Source organism: Mustela lutreola, chromosome 3 (assembly GCF_030435805.1).
Source record: "Mustela lutreola isolate mMusLut2 chromosome 3, mMusLut2.pri, whole genome shotgun sequence".
Lineage (NCBI taxonomy): Eukaryota > Metazoa > Chordata > Mammalia > Carnivora > Mustelidae > Mustela > Mustela lutreola.
The window spans coordinates 87,831,016-87,850,972 of NC_081292.1; the positions used below are offsets into that span (position 1 = coordinate 87,831,016).

Below are 19,957 nucleotides of genomic sequence, written 5' to 3' on the forward strand. Positions count from 1 at the left end.
CTGGCAATTTTTTCTGATTCTCCAAATAAGATTCCAGCTCTCATCCTACCTGTCATAGTCTCTGGATATTGACTGGGCACGTTTTCCTCAACAAGGCCTTGCCAGGCCCACTGCTAGGGAATGTATTGTTTCAGATTCTGTACTCAGGTTTTAAAGATTTTTATTTATTTATTTATCAGAGAGAGAGGGGGGAGAGAGCGAGCACAGGCAGACAGAATGGCAGGCAAAGGCAGAGGGAGAAACAGGCTCCCTGCTGAGCAAGGAGCCTGATGTGGGACTCGATCTGAGGACCCTGTTATCATGACCTGAGCCGAAGGCAGCTGCTTAACCAAGTGAGCCACCCAGGCGTCCCTGTACTCATGTTTTAAAAAAAAAAAAGTGACCAGTTTCCCGTTTGGAGTGACTCGAATGCAAGACTCACAGTAAGCCATTGTCTTGCTGTGTCCCATCCCTTTCTAAGGACTGCTCCTGCTATCTCTGGGAGATCACAGCATTGGGAGGGGCAGCCCAGTCCTGGGCTATTACAGCAAAGCTGCAGCCTGAAGGGCACGGGTGAGATCTGTGGTTTGAGCTGTCAGAGTCTCACGGAGAAAAAAAAGAGAAATGAATCATCATTTGACCATGACATTCCCACTAAAAAGGAGGACAGTGGGAGAAAGAGCAAGGGAAGAGGAAAGAAAAATCTCAAAATAAAAGTGGGGTGGATGGCAGGAGGAGGAGAGGGTCTCGGAAATTGGGGGCGGTGTGGCGATTGAACCAACGCTAGCCACAAACACAGGATTCCGCCCATTAGTCTAGAGCGGACTGGACATAAACATGCTCGCACATCTACTTGTCGGCTGCGTTTTGTCGGCCGGCTGGTAGCGAAGTGATTCTTTAAGAGCTCTGAGAACCCAAACTTGTGGCCGCTCTGCAGCTGAGCTGAAGTGGAGCTGGGAGCTGCCCAGATGACCCGAGGCTGCCAGCTGACCACCTTCCTCCCTAGAGATCACTGGAGCCAAACTCAGCGGGGGAGAAGCCACACTTGCGGGTGGGTCCCGGGGCTAAGGGCGGAAGCCGGGTTCCCACAGAGGCCTCCGCGCCCAGGTGGCTGCAGCGGCGGCGCCCGGGACCGGAGGCCTGACACCCGGACGCGCCCCCCTCTCTGGACAACCGGCCGCAGAAGTAAAGGGCCAGCATCCCGCCACGGCTATGCTTCCCACGGGACAATCTCGGGAGAAGGTCCTGGAAGAGGTTCGCAGGCCGATTTTCCGAGGGAAAGGGCGAGGTGGGGAAGGAGGGCCCCTGACCCTCCCCGCCCTCCCTTCTCCCGCTCACCCGGCATCAACAGCGGCGGGGCTGCCCTGCAGAAACGTAGGCGAGGTTGTAGTGTCGCCCTCCGCCGCTCGGGGGCAGGACCACCTGCTGGCTCGACCGCAGCGGCCCGCGCGCCTCTCTTGGCGGAGGCAGGCGGAGGCGAGCCTGCGGCGTCCTCTTTCATTGGCCCGGCGGGGGCGCTGCCATGTTGGAGCAAGCGGTGCCTTCTGTGCGGTGGAAACGCCATGGCTTCACCGGTACCGTCCGGGAGCGCAGCCTCCTACCTTTCCTCCTAGCTCGAGTGTTGGTGCTGAGAGGCGGCGGCCGGCGGGATGGAGAGAAGTAAGATGAACCTGCCCAAGGGGCCGGACACGCTCTGCTTCGACAAGGACGAGTTCATGAAGGTGCACGCCTGGGCTCTGCTCCCCGGAGCCGGGCCGTGGGTGGCCTGCCCTCCTTGGCCCTCCCGGGCCTCTCCTCGGGCTTCTCCTGCGGGCTTCCTGGGCTGTCCCCGCCCCGGACGGGTCCTCGGCGGGGACCTCACTGCACTTCGCAGTGAGTCTCTTGGCCTCGGGTGGGCTAGGTGCAGCCTGGAGAAAGCACTCCTGTGAAATCGTGCACATTGAATGAAAAGGCCTGAAAGTTCAGGGCAAGTGGTTTTGAGCTAAACGTAAAAGCCCTGGACCCGTAGGACCCGCCTCTGGTACCGTGCGGCACAGTCAGACCGCCGCTCCCCCGGCCTGACAGAAGCCTCCCAGTGCCTTGTGCCTAGAAGCTCAGCGACTGTGCGTTGAACACATCTCTGAACACACGTACTTACCAGGAATCGGGTCAAAAAGGCACCTAACCTAACGTTTATGCCTGACTTTCGTCTTAAGCTCCCGGAATGAGAAATCTGAAAGACTGTACTGTCCTTACTGGTTCTGGTCCAGTACTACAAAGCATACCAAGCTCCTTTTCTAAAGTTGCCCTACTTCTCTTGGTGAGGTCAGCCTGAAGCTGGCAGCAGATAACTGTAGGACATAAACTTACAGAATAGAAATTTAAACTGAAAAGACTTTACTGACAAGAAAGGTTCATCAGACATAGCCTTGAAAATGTCCCAAGGTTTGAATCAGAGCCAGGAGGAGCTTTATCTGTTTGCTGTATCCCTCTGGGTCTGTACTTAAACTATCAAAACGTATATGTTTAATTTCTAAGGATTGGGATTTAGTAGCTGGTTTCAGTGTTAAAAAGTTTTGGCTCTGTAGGTACCTAAAATTCTGAAAAGAGTTTGAATTTCTTACTTTTTTATGGCTTCAAGTCACAATATGTTTTTTTCTTTTTTGGGTTAACCAGCTAGTTCCTTTTTGATACTTGCATTCAGATCACATCTCCAAAACTCTGGCTTTAAAAGTGCTTATGTCTGGATCCTCTGCGGTGTGGCCATATCATTTTTAATATGTAGGGATGTCTAGACGAAGGTATATTGTACTCTTGTTCTTGTATGGTGATGTTAAGCCACTGTAATAAAAGGTGTAAATTGAATGGAGTGTCTGAAGGAGAGCACAGAGTGAATTTTCTGATCCAGAAACCTTTTGTTAACGAAGGACACGTGATGAGGAGAGAGGTCATTGGAAGAAGAAAAGGCACACACACAGACTTAAAGAATGTCAAAGCACGGAAGTCTCTTTAGCTTGTCTGTCTTTGGACTTCGTCAGGCTTTCTTTGGGCCTAACACTAGCATTTTCTCGCACTTCCTCACCCCGCCATCTTTCTCACTCTGAGCTGACAGAATGCCTTTGGTCAAAGCAGCTTTGGAAAATAGAAATCTCAAAATAGCAGTTCTAAAGTAGGACTTAGAGGTAGGAAGAGAGCAAACTGGGAAAGTGGCTAGAATGCCAGCAATTCCATATTCTTTCAAGGCTCTGACATTTCTGAATATAATGTACAATTTGTAGTGTTAATGAACGTGACCCCTTCATACATAGAAGGAAAATACATGGAACAGCTGTTCTGTGTAAAGTGGTATTGATCTTCTATGTGGGAGCTGGAGATAAAGGTTATATGCAATTTGTGTTTCCGTCAGAGAGATGTTAAGTTACAGTTCCGAGGCAGAAATGAGTGAAGAGCTTGCTGTCGGGGTTGTATTTCTACATAGGTGTCTTGTTTGGCACATTTTGGAATGAGACTGGGATGGTAGAAAGGGAGATGGGGTGGGGCTGCGGGTTGCACCTTGGACACTGCATACATTGAGGGGTCCACGTTGATGCAGTCTTCATGGTAGAGCTGCAGTCAGGTTTACAGCAGGAAGTTGCATGGTCATATCTGTTGAGTTCGAGCTGACTGGTGGCAAGAGACTACTTAAAAAGTCATGTTTATGAGATCTAACGAGAAATAGAAGGGGAAAGGTATGCAAAAGAGGTAGGTGATCAAAGTGCAGGAATGGCAGATGGGGAAGGGTCACCTGGGGCAGAGGCACTGGCAACATCATACTTTGTCGGCTTAGAAATACGAAAATCCTTTGGGTTGACAGCCAAATAATAGATGAGCAGGACATAAGGTATTGGTAGTAGGGGGAGAAAGTGGCATAACAGATAAATTAGACCATTTACATGGGTGTGCTATTGACATCACATGTAGCCTTCCTCTTCCATCTCAACATATGACTTCATCTCCAGTCGTGCAGAAAAATTAGCAGCCATCCCACGGGACCTCCTCCATCCTGCTGATCATGATCCCATTCTTGTATTTGTCCCCTTCTCCTCCTCGCCTGGTACGGGGAGGGGCTCTCCTTCCTCCTCGGGTTCAGTCTCCACTCTGGCACGGAATCCATGCCCTCCCGCCCTTCCAGGAGCCTGCGAGGATCCTCTCCCCTGCACTCCTTCCCATCATGTGCTCCTGTTTGATTCTCTCCCACTTGACTGCCCCACCTCTAGGTATTGCCCTGTCACTGTCCTGCATCACAGCCAGTGCTCAGGGGTTGACTTGACTTTCCCACCTTCCACCCTTCAGGCCCTGTCGTTCCACTGAAGAGTTCTTAACAAAACTGTTTCTAAGTCAGCGCACCCGACCTTTCTCTGTCTCCTTACTCGACATCGCAGTAGACCAAATGCTCTGCATTGCTTCCTGTCTTTCTTCTACCTCTCTGATGTGTCTCCTGTGCAAAGTCATGCTCCTGGTAGCCACTGAATGCTAATTATGGGCTCAGCCCCGTGTTCCTTTCTTTCCCTAGATGACCTTTTGTGCAGCTTCATGACCACCTATCAGCAGGTAAGGCAGATTCCTGTCTCTGGCCCACACGCCTCCTGAGCACCAGTTCTGTGTATCGGACTTGCTGACCTTTCTTCTCGGATGTGTCTGTGGCCCCTCAGACTCATCAGGTTCAAGACGGAATTCATGAGCACCTCCTCCACTGAAAACCACCTTTCTTATTCTATTGCCTCTCTCAGTAAACACTTCATCCGTTTAGCCTGGAGTCGGGAAACCAGAAGTCAACTCCTACTCTGTCACCTTTCCAAAATCTAGTCTGTCACACCAAGTCCTGTGGATTTCGCTTCCTAAACCTCTTGAGTCCATATACATCTTTCCATCTCTTCTCGTACCTTTGCAGTGCGCCCTTGCCATCACACCGTAGAAGCTTCTCACCCAGTCTCCATGCGCCTTCCTTGTCTTCCTGGCCCCTGGTCTACACTGCAGGCAAGCCACTCTTGTCAGAATGCGGATGTGATCTTGTATGTACCAGGTGACTGGTCAGTCCACCAGCTCTTGAAAAACCATTTTCCCACGCACTCGAACGTATTTCAAAGAGAATCAGTCCCCCATGGGGTAGTTTTCCTTGGTAGACAGTTTGTTTCTGTGCTGAGCCAGTCTGCCTCCTTCGAACTTCTCTGTGTCAGTTCCTCTCTGGAACCTGTGGCTTCGTTGGCACCCCGGGTAGGCACATGAAGACCTTTTCCATGAGAAGTGAAGGCAGGAGCCCTCTGGATGGTGAATGTATGTACCCTCATGTTCCATAGGTAAAAGAACCATGTGTGGGGGTGGGGGGGTAAGTCCTTGAGGCTCCTCCCTGTTCTAATTGGGTGAACTTTGAATTTTGAGACAGGCAGCAGGTCCTGTGTGTCCTTGTTTGCAGGGAGCATGCATTCTGATGGACAAAACGGAAAAGGGGAAGAATGAGCAGCTGCTCAGATCTGTTTGTACTGTGCTGGCTGATTAGCTGTGACCTGCAGATGTGGGTCCCATCCTCGGCTCTGCTCTCTGCCTGCTTATGTCTGACTTGGGGCAAATCACTCGCCTCCGGCCTTCTGTTTGCTTGTTAGTATAATGAGGTGGTGCTTATCTATGTGATCTTTGCCGGCTCCTCTGAAAAGACTCCAGTCCATCCTGGCATGCAGATAAGGAAACTGAGGCCTGAGGTGTGATGACTTCCTTTAAAGCCACACAGCTAGTTGGGGCCAATCACAGGCCATATCTCCTGACCCCCCACGCATCAGTCCTTGGAAATCCTACTGTAATATGTTCCTTTCCAGAGGCCACAGGTGGGAACTGAGGGAAGTGGGACAATCAAAACATTAAGAATAGCGCAGAAGATGGCACAATGTCCGCATGCCTTGGCACCTGCATTTCACCAATAGGGCCACCTCTTACCTTAGAAGAAGTTCCCACAGGGCTGGTGATCTGGATGCCTGGCCTGGAGCTTAGCTACGGTAAATGGGACCAGAGGGAAGTGATGGCTGTTTGAGGTGGACTTTGTTGGCGGTGGCTGGAGATAGCAGCTGACAGAGGAGGAAGAGGGAAGAGTGACAGACAGCAGATAGCCACAGGCCCGCATGTCAGCCACTGTTGCCCAGGGCCGCCCATCCCCAGGAGCTGTCTTCGTATCACAGGAGCTGAGTGCTTACCCTGTGGGTTCTTAGTTTGATGTCACGTCTTGATGACAAGATTCCATTCTCTTCTGCATCAGTTTGAGACAGACATCGTAATGAAATTCTAATTAGCCAAATATGGAATGTAAGCGTGGAACTCATTTTATAGAGAAATTTTCTTATGTGAACTACTTTCCCTGATGATAGAGGAGTTGTGACGATGTAACATCAGATATAGTTTATCTGATTGGCACTTGTAAGAAGGGTTCCCGGCAAAAAAGAACTGTTTTTTTGTTGTTGTTGTCCTCCCTTTTGATCTTTCCTTTCCATTCCTTTTTTTTTTTTTTTTTTTTTTTTGTCTTGTGAGCGGTCATCTGATTTATAAAAAGATGCAACAAAAAGTAAAATGGTACAAGATAATCAGTTTCAAAACATAAAAAAATGAGTGTCTTTAGCCATAGCTCAGAACAGAGGAACTGGGTAAGGAGAATTGCTTGTATGAACTGGCAGCAGGAAAAGTTGGTAAAGAAGAGCTGAGGAACTCTATTAAGACATAGGAGTGAGGGGCTCCATCATCATCTGGCATTTGCTCAGTGTCGTCTATATGGTTAGAGATGTCCATGATGGGAACTCCAGCAATCTTCTGGGTCTGGGTCAGCTGATGCCACAGTGTAACACTCTGAATTTCTTCCGTACTGAGCAGTCATCTGCATAGTTTGTCTTGTGTGTACGTGGTAATCGTTTGAATATTGGCTCTTTCTCAATCCTTAGAGCCTCTTGATACTTTCACCCCAGTTTCTCAGTTTCAGCCATTACACAGTCAGTTGTACAACTGGTACACTTGGCACACAGCCCGTCCATCATTGACCGGTCAAGTTTGGCTTAAATAGAAAAGTTGATAAAGTCGGTACCAACCAGGATGTGGTAAGTCGGCCCAGCTGTGTGTTTATATTGGAAAAAGCAGGAGGGATGTTGGGGGACTTCTCTTTCCTTGAGTGCATGGGATCCTTCTTTTCTTTCTTTTTAGGTTTTAATCTGTCCTTCTCTCAGAGAAGGATCTCAGAGCTAAGCATTCGCTTCCCGGTCACATACTTTCTTGCTTTCTCTTGCTTCCCCATGTTCACACCATGCCCATTTCTCCTTGCTTTTGATTTTCTAATTCACTCTTTGTAGTACCATAAAACTTATTTAAATAAAATGTTGGCCTACTAAGTTATTGATTATTAGTAAGTTCTTTGTTCAAAATTTGAGAGCAAGAAGTATTATGTAAATATATCTTTTTGTTATTTAACTAGTCTTACAACATTTAGCATCAAATTTCTTGAAACATTTAAACAAATTAATCACAAACTGGGGCTTGGGCTCTTTCTTTCTTTTATTTTTTTTTAAGTAATCTCTATACCCAACATGAGACTTGAACTCACAACCCTGAGATCAAGACCTGCACGCTCCAGTGACTGAACGAGCCAGGTGCCCTTTGGGCTTTTTCTTTTTAATTTCCTCAGGTGAGGGGCTGCCTTAGTGGCTCAGAGGGTTAAGCTTCTGCCTTCAGCTCAGGTCATGGTCTCAGGGTCCTGGGATCGAGCCCTGCATGGGACACTCTGCTCAGCATGGAGCATGATTCCCTCCCTCTCTGCCTACTTGTGATCTCTCTGTGTGTCAAATAAATAAATAAAATCTTAAAAAAAAAGTTCCTTAAGTGATTCTAATGTGTGACCAGTGTCGAGAACTCTAGCACTTGATAATTCCTTTAAATAGCTCAAGAAATTAATTTTGAAAAGCGAACTAAAAGCCTACATAGATTATGATTGGTGTTAAATTGAGGGGAAAAAAGAGATAAAGAGAAGACATCAGCTGGAACAGAGTGTAATTAGGTACTCAAATATTTGTTAGATGGATAAATACATTTACGGAATGTAGGGTGTTTTTTTTTTGTCTCTTCATAAATATGTCAAATGGGTATATAAATTCAACAAAGGAGTTTGATATAAAATTGATTAAAATGTTAGAACAGAAGTTTTTTAGAATTTCAGTGTTACTATTTCATGATGCTTTTAAGATGATCTCTCTGTAGATGGTGGGAAGATCTTGTTAGCATATGTTTTTAATTTCTCAAGCTTGAATAATTTAGTCACTGAACAAAGATTTAGAATGAGTTTTGGAAGACACAAGTCCTAGATTATGTCCCCACCTAGCTGGGTCAGAGATTTGAGAGCAGGGGCTGGAGGGATGAGCTCCAAGGACATTGTTGTATACATGCTGATACCTTGGGCGGGAACACTCTTCCCACACTTCCTGTGGCTAGCTCCTTTGTGTCATTTGGATTCAACTCATTGTTCTATATTTCCTGGTTCATCCAAGTTAAAATACATCCCATTTGTCACTCAGACCTTTACTATGTCCTGTTTTCTTTTTAGCTGTGATCACTATTCATTAATCACTATTTGATCACTGTTCATTAATATAATGTTTGTTTACATATTTATTTTCTCATTTCTGCATTAGAATATCTGCTCCTTAAAAGCAGAGACCTTGTCTTTTCTTTTCATGACTGTGTCCCCAGGTCTTAGAGCAGAGCTGGAGTTGCATGATAAATATTGAGGAATATTTATGGGATATACAGGGACATTTATTCATCTCTGTTGTCCATTGTTTTTCAAGAATGGTTGGAAACACACACATACGTGTGGTCACACAAACTTTCTATGTCTTTCAACCCCTATGTAGTGTGCAGATTAGTGCTTAACTATTTTGGTTTTTTGTCTCGATGAAATGGGACATATTTCAGGGCAGAGCTCATAAATTTCATATGCCCTCTTAGTACTTCTCATCATTACAGAGTGATGGTTCTGGGGGATTCTGCTTCTCGTGGAGATAGTATATAGTGATTTTATAAGTCCATGTATCTGGGAAGGAGTGTTTTACTTCTTGGCAGCTTAGAGAACTTCAATCTTTCCAAATTCCATGTAATTTTCATAGCATTAAAGCTACTAATTTCAGATTATTGGTAAGTTTTAAATGATTAATTCCCAGGTTACTTTGAATTAGTCTTTGTTTGCCATCCCTGATTGCAGCTAGTTAGTAAAGTAGCTAAACTTTTAAACTCTACTTGGTTTTAATTTTGAGTGATGTCACTGCTTCTCTCATGGTTAATGGTTCTTAATTACCTGCAGCTTGTCTGGTTAGCTCATTTATTTTCCTGTGTTCCAACATCTCTTGTGATCTCCCAACTTCTGGCCTTTTGGGGGATTTGTACTTGAACTGGGTTCAGATAGGAAATACCCCTGAGTACAAAGAGAAGATATCTTTTCTTCAAGACTTTGGGTTAAATTAAGGGGTGCTCTGAGATTTTAAGGCAAATTGTCACGAGTCAGCCTTTATCTACAGTTACTTATCTCTGTAATCAGATTTTTCTCAAGACACAAAATACACGTACACACAAAATAAAACACAGATACAGTTTAGATGCCGACTCAAATTGTCAGCCAGGGCTGTTGAGTCCACATTTTTTAATCATCCCAGGTGATTGATTATATTAAGTGAATATTAGCAGTTACAAAATAAGTCTACAGTAATACAATGTACTTTTATCATTTTTTTTTACACATTAATGGTTTTTGTTTATTTATTCCTGTTTCTTAAAAAATAATTTAAAAAAATATAGCTCTTCTGTAGTCTGAATGTTTGTGTCCCCTCTCAGAAGTCATATGTTGGAGGGACGCCTGGGTGGCTCAGTGGGCTAAGCCTCTGCCTTTGGCTCAGGTCATGATCCCAGGGTCCTGGGATCGAGCCCTGCATCGAGCTTTTGCTCAGCAGGGAGCCCGCTTCCCTTCCTCTCTCTGCCTGCCTCTCTCCCTACTTGTGATCTCTATCTGTCAAATAAATAAATAAAATCTTTAAAAAAAAAGTCATATGTTGGAAACCTAATCCAAGTGCCAAGTGTAATGACATTTACAGATAAGGCCTTTAAGAGATTGTTAGGTCATGGTGGTGGGGCCCTAACAATGGGATTAGTGCCCTTATGGGAAGTGACGGGAGAGAGGCAATGATATGATATATTACATATAATATATGAAATATTATTATAATGCTATATTATTATATCAATAAATGAAATGCAATAAATAAATAAATAAAATTGCAATGCAATAAATAAATAAATTACAATGGAAGATTATTCAGCTTAACAAAGGAAGGAGTGTGGGTGATGTCCCTGGTGGGCCATGCTGGCTCTTGGCTGGGACCTAAGCCAGGCCCGGACTGAAAACCTGCATCGTCCCACCAACTTGGGGTTTCCTGCTATCTGCCCCCCAAAGGACAATGTCCAGTGTCAGAGCATGGGGACAGAAATAGCCTCAGTTAGTTCCTACACGAAGAGTAGCTTTGGAAACTTCTGAAAACCCAACTCATCATCCATCTGGCTATGATGGGAAATCTACAACATTAATCCCATGACGCATGTTTTACTTTGTAGAATTCCAAACATTCAACAAGCTTGTGAGTGGTCTATTTATTTGCAAGCTTAGGTTGCTGCTTCTTGCCTTTAAAAGCCAAGCACTGTAGTTGCTCCCGTAGATCGGTACAGTCTTTTACAGTTTTCAAAGCACTTATGAGTTCTTCCCCTATTCTTTACTTCTGAAAAGCAAAATGTGTATCATCAGCCAATGATGTAATTAGTTTGAACAGAAAAGAACTTTATTGAACATTATCAAGGGCCTTGAAGAATGCCCGGAGGGCCAATGCCAGGTTCTGGGGCTGTACCACCGCAGGACTGCCCAGGGGAGATAGTGCAGTGATACCCCAACAGTTGACCCTGGATGGAACCGTGGGCATGGCTGCTCAGAGATCTCCAGTCTTTTGCATCCATCCTTAGAAACAGATCCTACCTACTTGGTGCTTGCTTCTTCTTCTCCCATCAGAGCCTCATGTGGGTGCATCTGATGGGCAGACCTTGTATCATTTGCAAAGTAATTTCTGGCTTCTCTTGGGGTAGAAAGTCAACATGGGAAAATTCCTCAGAGGTAGGAAGAGTGTCCAAAGGATGCTGGCTGTTTCAAATTACAAGAAACAGGACAAACGATACCACTGACCATCAGAAGTGGGGTTTTAATGTCTTGAAACAGTTATTATTGGGTTTTAATGTTACTGGGAATCATTTACTGTAGGTTCACAAGATATCTGATAAGAGAGCACCTTTTAGATTTCTCTAACCAATAATATCTGCATTCTGATCCTGCAGAAAAAAGTTCTCTGAAAGTGCTGACCAGTTTTGACTGCAATACGATTTCTCAGCTGATTCTTTTCATATCCTATTTGAAGCAGAGCTCAAAGCTCTGTACTCAGTGGGTGGTTGTATAATTGTTTTAATTCATTTGTTAAACATAATTATCTTTCCTCACTTCTGTCCTATTCCTTTGATATATGCTCAGCAACTTGGTCCCTAATGGATGTGATTAGAGCTTCCCACGGTGTGCATCATGTGAGGGAAGGGGTGTTACATCGTTAAGGTGGGGACACATCTTCATTTCATGTTTCAGGGACTTAAGCTGTTTCTTTTGACACCTGGGGGCTAAGTTAATGAGAGAGTTCTTTGATAGCTTTATGTGAGCTAATTCTGCTTGTCACATGCTATAGGGGACCTGGAGAAGAGGGAGGAAGTCAGAGAGCAGAAGATAGGTGGGGTGCCTTTGTTCAGTGACCATCCCCTCATGTCAACCACCAACCCAATCATTAACTCTGGGCGTTTAAACACAGACATCCTGAGACAGATCAAAGACAGGTTCTTGGCAACAGGTCAGAACATATTCTTGGGAAAAAGAGGTATGCTAGTGGACCCTTGTGAATCTGAGGTGTCTTCCTCCTAGAGACCTGGGTGTTTTGTAGACAACCTCTCATCCACCTTTTTGCAATGTCCCCGCAAGGCACTTATTCCCAAGTCTGGGAAAACTGAAGAATATTAGACTCTGTGCTCTTAGAGATCAGGGAAGGTGTCAATGAATCATCCTTCTGGGTTCTAACCTAGACTGACAACAGATAAGAACCGAGTTCAATCAAATGTGATAGGTATTGAGGGCTAGATGAGTCAGCATGGCTTAGATTCAAGACCAAAAGAGTCTTGAATCTTCCTGTGCCCTGAATTGAAAAATGGTGCTCAGGGAATAGTGTACCTGGCCCGATCCAGCCATGCTTACCCCAAGAATATGAAGATTTCCGCCTGCATTTTCTTTTGAAAGTTTTATGGTTTTAGCCTTTACATTTAAGTCTACAATCTATTTCCAGTTAATTTTTGGATATAATGTGAGGCAAGAGTGATGATTTGTTTTCCCATACATACATGCAATGATAGAAATGCTTTCCAGCCTGCTGCCAAAACGAATGGGCCTGGGTCTTTCCTACTGTTTCCTGGCAATGGTCCAGCACAGCTTTCCTTCAGAGCAGTCAAATAACTGAAAGAAAATCCTCAAATTTAACAATCTTGTCTACTGGGTTTCAATGGAAGTTCATGCATTTTATCCACTCCCCCTTTTCAACCTGCTTTCTATAGAGAACATCAATTAACCTGTTGGAATTAAACCTGAAAAAAAAAAAGGGCAACAAATTAAGCCACTTACAAGAGTGTCACGAAGTACTGACCTTTTATTCTTAACACAGTGACTGGACAGAACCCCTATTTTTGCGAGTAAAAAAGAGCAGGCACCCCTTCCCCATCCTATGCGATGGTGCACTTCAAAGCCTTGTCTAAGCAAATCTTAGAATGTTGAAGTTGTAGGGAACAGAATGTTCATCAGTTTGATGAACGTTGGAAACAGTGATCTTTGCAGCTTCGGTTTATAACAGTGAGCTTGTGCATTCTTGGATAGCTGTCCATTACTGATGTGTGCCGGATTAGTTTTACAGTTTCACCTGAGGAAGGAAGACTTTATGTTTTATGAAGAGTCCAGAAATTCTGCTTTTAAGGCTAAATGCATACAGCCACATTTATTACACAGAAAGTGCAGCAAGTCTACAAGACCAGAAGCATAAGTACTGATGAATGGATGGAAGCAGTAGCTAGGACTATAGACAATCCTATAGCAAGAGAAGACTGTGATGCTTCCGGATGGTCCAGGAAATCTTCTGGAGGCTTCAGTACCTGGTGTGATCATTTAGTCGTGAAAAGGGCACATCAGAAGGGGTGGTGTGGTGAGCAAGGGCACAGGACAGGAGCCGAGCACATCTGGCAGGTGGCAAGTGGACTGTCACGGTGGGGCCGTGAGAGACTGGGGTCAAGGCAAGCTGCCAGGAGCCAGGAAGCCTCCTGAAAGCCCGAATATCCCAGGATAGCATATTCTCAAATCATGATGATAAGGCTTACGACGATTTAAATGCTGTTAAATGGGAATTTTGCCTTTCAAACCATGCTATACCTTTGATTGTAAGATGTATCCCAATTTCAAAGATGTTAGATTGTGTGGGGGGAAAAGCACAAGTCAGTGTGCTAGCCAGCCTCGGGGAGGACCATGAAGATTTCCACATCCCAGTATCTGCATGTGTGTTGTACCCTCCCACATCTGGTGTGACTAACAGGATATAGCAGAATTGGGGGGTAAATCAGTTACAGAATTAGGTTATGAAAGACACTGAGGCTTCTGTTTTGTTCTCTCTCTCTTTTCCTCTCTTTCTTTTCTCTCTCTCTCTCTCTCCTTTCTTCTTCTATTCCCCCTTTCCTTCCCTCTCACTCCCTCCCTTTCTCTCTCTTTCTCATTTATCATTAGCTCTTGTGGAAATGCAGGTATCCCTGTAGATACCCGGGTGGCAAGGAACTGAAGCCCTCCACACCTGCCACCTGCACAGAATTGAGGTCTGTCCATCATCACATGTCCTTCAAACAGCTGCAGCCGGCTATTTGATGGCAATCTCATGAGATACCTCAAGGCAGAAACACATAGCTCGACAGCTTCCAGGTGCCTGACCTTCAGAAACGGTGTGAGATCATAAGTACTTAAATATATAGGTTGGGCTGCTAAGTTTGGGGGTAATTCATTGCAAAGCAATAGAGGAACGATTCTATACAAAGACTCAAAATATGCCTTATTCCGTATGTGTACTCAGCGTCAGTCTGACGTTCAGAAAGAGATATGCCTGCCTGAGGCTGCTTAGAACATGCAGTGCCTCAGAGCAGGGGGAGACATTAAAGAGAGGTAACAAAAAATGGGGAAAGGGAATGTAGACATACAAAGAAGAACCATTTTGCTTTTCTAGGTCCTTCTTTTTAAAGAGTAGAAAATATACTTTCCTAGAAAGAAATAAACACAGAAGGAAAGAGTAGGATGAAAGTTACCTTTATCAGCCTATAAACAGATACTCAAACCAAAAACACTGGAAACTGCAAAAAGATGCCAACTGTTTTTAAAGAAATGGCACACGACGTTAGGTATGAATAACTTTCATGCAAATTGAAGAGGTAGACGTGGTCGAATTGTTCAGGAGGCACCAAAAGAATGTGAATAACATTCTATTGAAAGGAAGGAAGACTGAGATTCTGAAAAAATATTTTATTAGGTAAAAGAATGAATAAATAAATGTATATATATATGTATATATATACATATATATATAAGTTTTCTAGGGTTGCTATTTCAAGATACCAGAAGCCTGGAGGCTGAAACCACAGAAGTGGACAGTGTCACATTTCTAGAGGCTACAGTGTTGGTAGAACATGCTCCTTTTGTAGGTATTGTGGATGGATCTACTCCAGGCCCCTTTTCCAGCTTCAAGCATTGCTCTGGCTTTGGACTTCTTCACCGGGCCTTCTCCCTCAGTGCATATCTGTGTATCCGCACTCTCCCTTCTTAGAAGCGCACAAGTCCTCCCGAATTGGGTGCCCAGTCTACTCAAATATGACCTCATCCTAGCTAGTGACATCTCCAGGAACCCTATTTCCAAATAAGGTCATGCTCCCAGGTGCTGGGGTTTAGGACTGGGATACTTCATATGCATAAACACATACACACACACACACACACACACACACACACGTGTGTGTGCATATGTATTCCTATATATATCTATGTGTATAGATAGAAAGGGAGGAAGGAATAGATGGGAAAAAGAAAATACGCCTAGCGAGTTAGTAGACTTCATCTTTAACTTTTCAACAATGACCTTCAGAATGAACGACTGAAATTCTATTGAAAGAAAAGACCTGGATAGGTCAGTGAAAAATAAACTCTACATAGGGGGATGCAGAGGCTAGTATAGATTTTGTGGAAAGAGAAAGGATGAAAAGGGCTAGTCCGTATGTACCCAAAGGAATCCTCAAAGGCTGCTTTTCCGAGGTCTTGAGAAGAGACAATGGAAAGACACCCGATCCGTGAACAGAGAAAGAAACCATTGCAGAACAACAAGGGATCCTTTTAGAAAGACATGGCTATCCTCAAGGTGTCTGCATGCGATGAGAAAACTCCCTGAGATCCACCACATTCAAGCCCATCCAACAAGGCTCCAGACACTTTGGAAAGCTTGTCTTTCTTTCATGGAGAGAGAATGAGTGAGAGAGAGCATGAGAGAGGAGATGGTCAGTGGGAGAAGCCGTCTCCCCAAGGATCTGGGAGCGGGAGGTGGTAGGAGATCCTGCCTGCCCGGGGTCATGACCTGATCCCAAGGCAGTCGCTGAACTAACCGAGCCACGCAGGCGCCCGTCTCCAGAAATGGGTCAACAAGAGCTGAGGAGCACCTGGGCGGCACCTTCAGTGAAGTGCCCAACTCTGGGTTCTGGCTCAGGGGTTGATCTCGGGCTCTTGAGATTGAGCCCTGAGGCTAGCTCTCGGTTCAGGTCAGAGTCCACTAGGTCTCTCTTCGGGTCCTGCCCTTCCCCCCTTCCCCATGAAGAGTGCTCTTGCCCTGAAACCAACTAGGAAAAGCATTCACAGAAATAAACAATGTTTGAGAGGGGGTGTAATGCCAACTGAATATTACCCCCATTTAAAAGACCACCAGAGACGTGAGTCAAAGCCAAGCAACAAGTGTCGTTTATTGCAGGTTCGAACCTGACCTCTGCGCTGCTCCTTGCCAATAACGCCGAGAGGTCCGGAGCTGGGTCGGTGCAGGATTTTTATAGACAGATACAAACAAGTTTCAGGTGGGGCTGAGCTGATTGATTGATAGTTTGAACAGGCATACTTGGCGTCAGTGGATTGGGTCAGGGGACCCGCACGCGAAAGCAGACAAAGCAATCTCACAGAAGCAGAACCGGCCGGTTAGCCCACGCATGCGAAAAAAAAAGCACTATCAGGATATTGAAGGCCTGGTTACTATCAAGCCGAAGCCACTTTCCCTCTAATGAGGCACTAACATAAAGACAATTGGGAGTCTCCTGGTGAAATGTTACATTCCGGCTATCAAAGGTAAGGTAACTTCTTTGTTGTAAATTTCAAGGACATTTGCAAACCTAGGGAGACTCCTACCCTGCAGGACTGTGATTTCTGCAAGTTAACTATTTATCATTTTATGGCAGTCAGGGGTGCCTGAAGAATGCTACACATATGGAGGGGAGCGGGTGAAGGGGGGGGTGCAAGGCACCAGCTTTTGCTTTGTCCTCAGCCAGCCTCCTGCTCCTTCATTCCCCCCTGAACAATTTTGACCCTTAAATCTTTAAGGGGGTTGAAGGTGGAACGTCTCATCTTCTGTAACTTCTTCGTGCTGAATGGGGGCGTAGAGCTGTCCCTACCTACTGGGGTCAATATTGATCAGGGTAGGAATGTATAAGGGAGTTACGAAAGGTGGAGGCAGCTGAATCCAGCGCTGACAGTGAAGAGGCGTCCTTGCGTGCAATAAGGATCGTCTGTCGTGGTGTAGTCATTGTAGCAATGGAGTCTCGGCACCAAGTAGAGAAAGATGGAAAAAGCAACATATTAAGGTTAATAAGGCGATAAGAATAAGAAGCCCGAAAAGGAGATTTGGCCATAGCCCTCCTCCAAGCCAGGAACTTAACCAATCACTAAAAGAGAGAGAGGGACCTTGTAGAGCCTTAATCTGGGCATTCATATCCTTAATTAGTCCTGTGATACTTTTGTGATAGTCTGGGATGTACAAACAACATTCTGTCTTGATAATTGCACATGTGCCACCCTGGGTTGCTTTCAGGACATCTAAGGCCATCCTATTTTGTAGGACTGCCTTGCGTATCTGTGACAATTCGGTATTAAGTAGGGAGATGCCATTTAGTGAATCATTGAGTGCCTTTGTAGTATATTTATTAAAGGCTTCTACATGCCACATGACATCCTCTAGTCCCGCAGATGGAACAAAAATGGATGCTAAGTGATCATACCATTTAAAAACAGATCGCGTCCATCTTTATTTCAAGTTGGGGAGATTAGCTGGGGTTGTAATGGTTTTAGTAATGCACCCATGAATTCAGGGAAATCCTAAAGTACAGCGACCTATCTACCCTGGAGGAAGCCAGGGCCACAAGTTGGTTCCACATATCCAGTGGGTTCCGTTTGGAGCTGGCCATCTGATGCCAGGTCGCCTTGCCCAGTCAGTAGCAAACCAGTCAGTAGCCTGAAGTACTATTATTTGGGGACACATTTCTAGTGAGCCATCCTAGACATCGTGTTTTATTTGCCCAATACCACTCGTATGATTCCTTTGTTCCAAGCATAAAACTGCCTTCTGACTGAGCTGTCCAATCGTGGGTGTAAGCCACAGATATGTATCTCAGATGCCATCCTTAGTATATGCCATCCTTAGTATATGCCATCCTTAGTATAGCGATAAGGAGGGTTTTGAAACTTAGGCCCATATTTGATTGGGGATTTATGGCTTGATAGCAATCCCCTTTCTTCCAAATAGCTCCATGGGCATGTAGCATATTTGGAGTCAGTATAAATGTTAATTCTTAGGCTTTGGCAATTGCAAAGTGCAAGTGAGCACTATGGCACACCTAGCTTTTCTTATTCTTTCTATGAAAACTACTGTCATCAGAAAACCAACTGTCATTCGTATTTTTAACAGGGGCATCTTAAATCTGGACAAATAGAGAAAGTAAGATCAATAACCTCTGAACATTTTTGCTCTATAGAGAAAGAAGTACAATGGTCAAGTTCAGGCATACAGGTAACTAGGTTTAAAGTTTGACAAATTTTAAGTATTATTTCTGGCATATCTATAAGCATAGTCCAATATTTAATTAGATGGCCTCTATAATCCATTGGTGGCCTTTGGCTTCTAAGACAAATCTGGACCTGATGTGAAGTTATTACAGTCAGGGACTGTTCAATCGTGAGCTTTGAGGTGCCTTTTATGAGGGCTGTTCTATGCTTAGCTAAAGCATCTGTTTGCAATCGCACCTCAACAGAGGTGGCCTCTAGGATAAATATGACTAAGGGATGAAACCAATAAGAAGACCTTTGAGTGGTCCAGCCTTAACAATATCCTGATTACAGAGGATCACTGGCAAGTGAAAATACTTGTCAAGAGATAAGGGGAGTCCCCAATGCATCATACAATCCACTCATAAACAAAGTGGGGTCATCCATTGTCTCCACAAGTCCATAATTAATCCTATGGAGTGCAATAGGCTGGCTTTTAGACAATTTCATTATCCCAGCCACACATAAGGTGTTAGTTAAGTTATACAATTGTAAGGGAATCAATCCCATTTTCCAGTTGTTTAATCATGTGTGAAGGGGTTCTACTAATATCCCCACAAAATAAAAAAGCAAGAAGATCATCTAAATGAGCTATTGTGTAACTTCTCTGAAGTTTACCTCAAATTGTTTAGCTTAGGTAAACAAACATTTAAAGACAATCAAATCTAGAATTTAACATCCATAAAGATGTGTTACTAAAACAATTTTTCTCTCTAAAATAACCCTCATTTACAGAGATAGCCAAATCAGGACTAATTCACTTGTGAAACAAGTCCAGTTTTAACAAACTTGGCCCATTATTTACATAAGCTCCGCAAGAACAGTTGAGTGTGATCATATAGATCTTTTAGAATCTGCTTTGCTGGAACTTCTTATAAGGAATCTCTGGGTTGAACTTTTAGTAGCCTCTCCGGGCCAGAAGCCAAGCCCTGTACTTGCCATCAGGCATGCCTGCAATACCTGTTGATTTGGGCGAGTTCTTCTTCAGAGTCCGCACCTACCAAAGAGTGACATTCTTTACTCACCTGGTGAGCCTGCTGGGAACTCTGTAAGCAAGGTATCAGGCCAACAGTCCCAAGGGGCTTTAGGGCTCCAGGTTTCATAAAGTCAACGTTAGTTCCTTAAAGCTGTCTGGTCATATCTGAGTCTATGCATGTCTTTCTCAAATATGACATTCCAGTCAAAGCCTTGGTAAAATAACCAGTTCTCAATGGTGTCCTGTTAAAGGAGAACAGATTCTTATTGAACTTATGCAAATGACTGATTGCCATGGAAGAAAGAATACTTACTGAGACCTTTTGGTTTCAGAGGGTTCATATAGAGAGAAAATTTGAATGCCTTGAGCACTTTTACATCTCTATAAGTTACAGATAACTTAAGAAAAAGTATCCCTAGTCTGGAAGAGCAAACATTAGAGAGAACCAGCAATGTTTAAAGTAAGACAAAACATTAAGAGACACAACATTATAATCTTTTAGTTCATTTAGTCCCATGTTACTAAATCTGGTGATGCGGCTTTAGTTAGTTTTGGAAATTCTTACCCATTTCAGTTTTAGGATTTTCAAGTATATTAAATATCTGTATTTGTCCTGAAAGTCCTTTATAGGAATCTCCTTGAAGATAAAACTCATTTTACAAGAGAATTAAAACAATTATAAATGACAAAAACTCAGAATGGAT

The 19,957-nt window shown here is 44.3% G+C and overlaps 1 pseudogene; it reads right to left on the reverse strand.

The window, feature by feature from the left end:
* Positions 1-1,313: 1,313 nt before the first annotated feature.
* Positions 1,314-7,261, reverse strand: LOC131827873 (rRNA-processing protein FCF1 homolog; annotated as a pseudogene).
* Between the last annotated feature and the right edge of the window lie 12,696 nt (positions 7,262-19,957).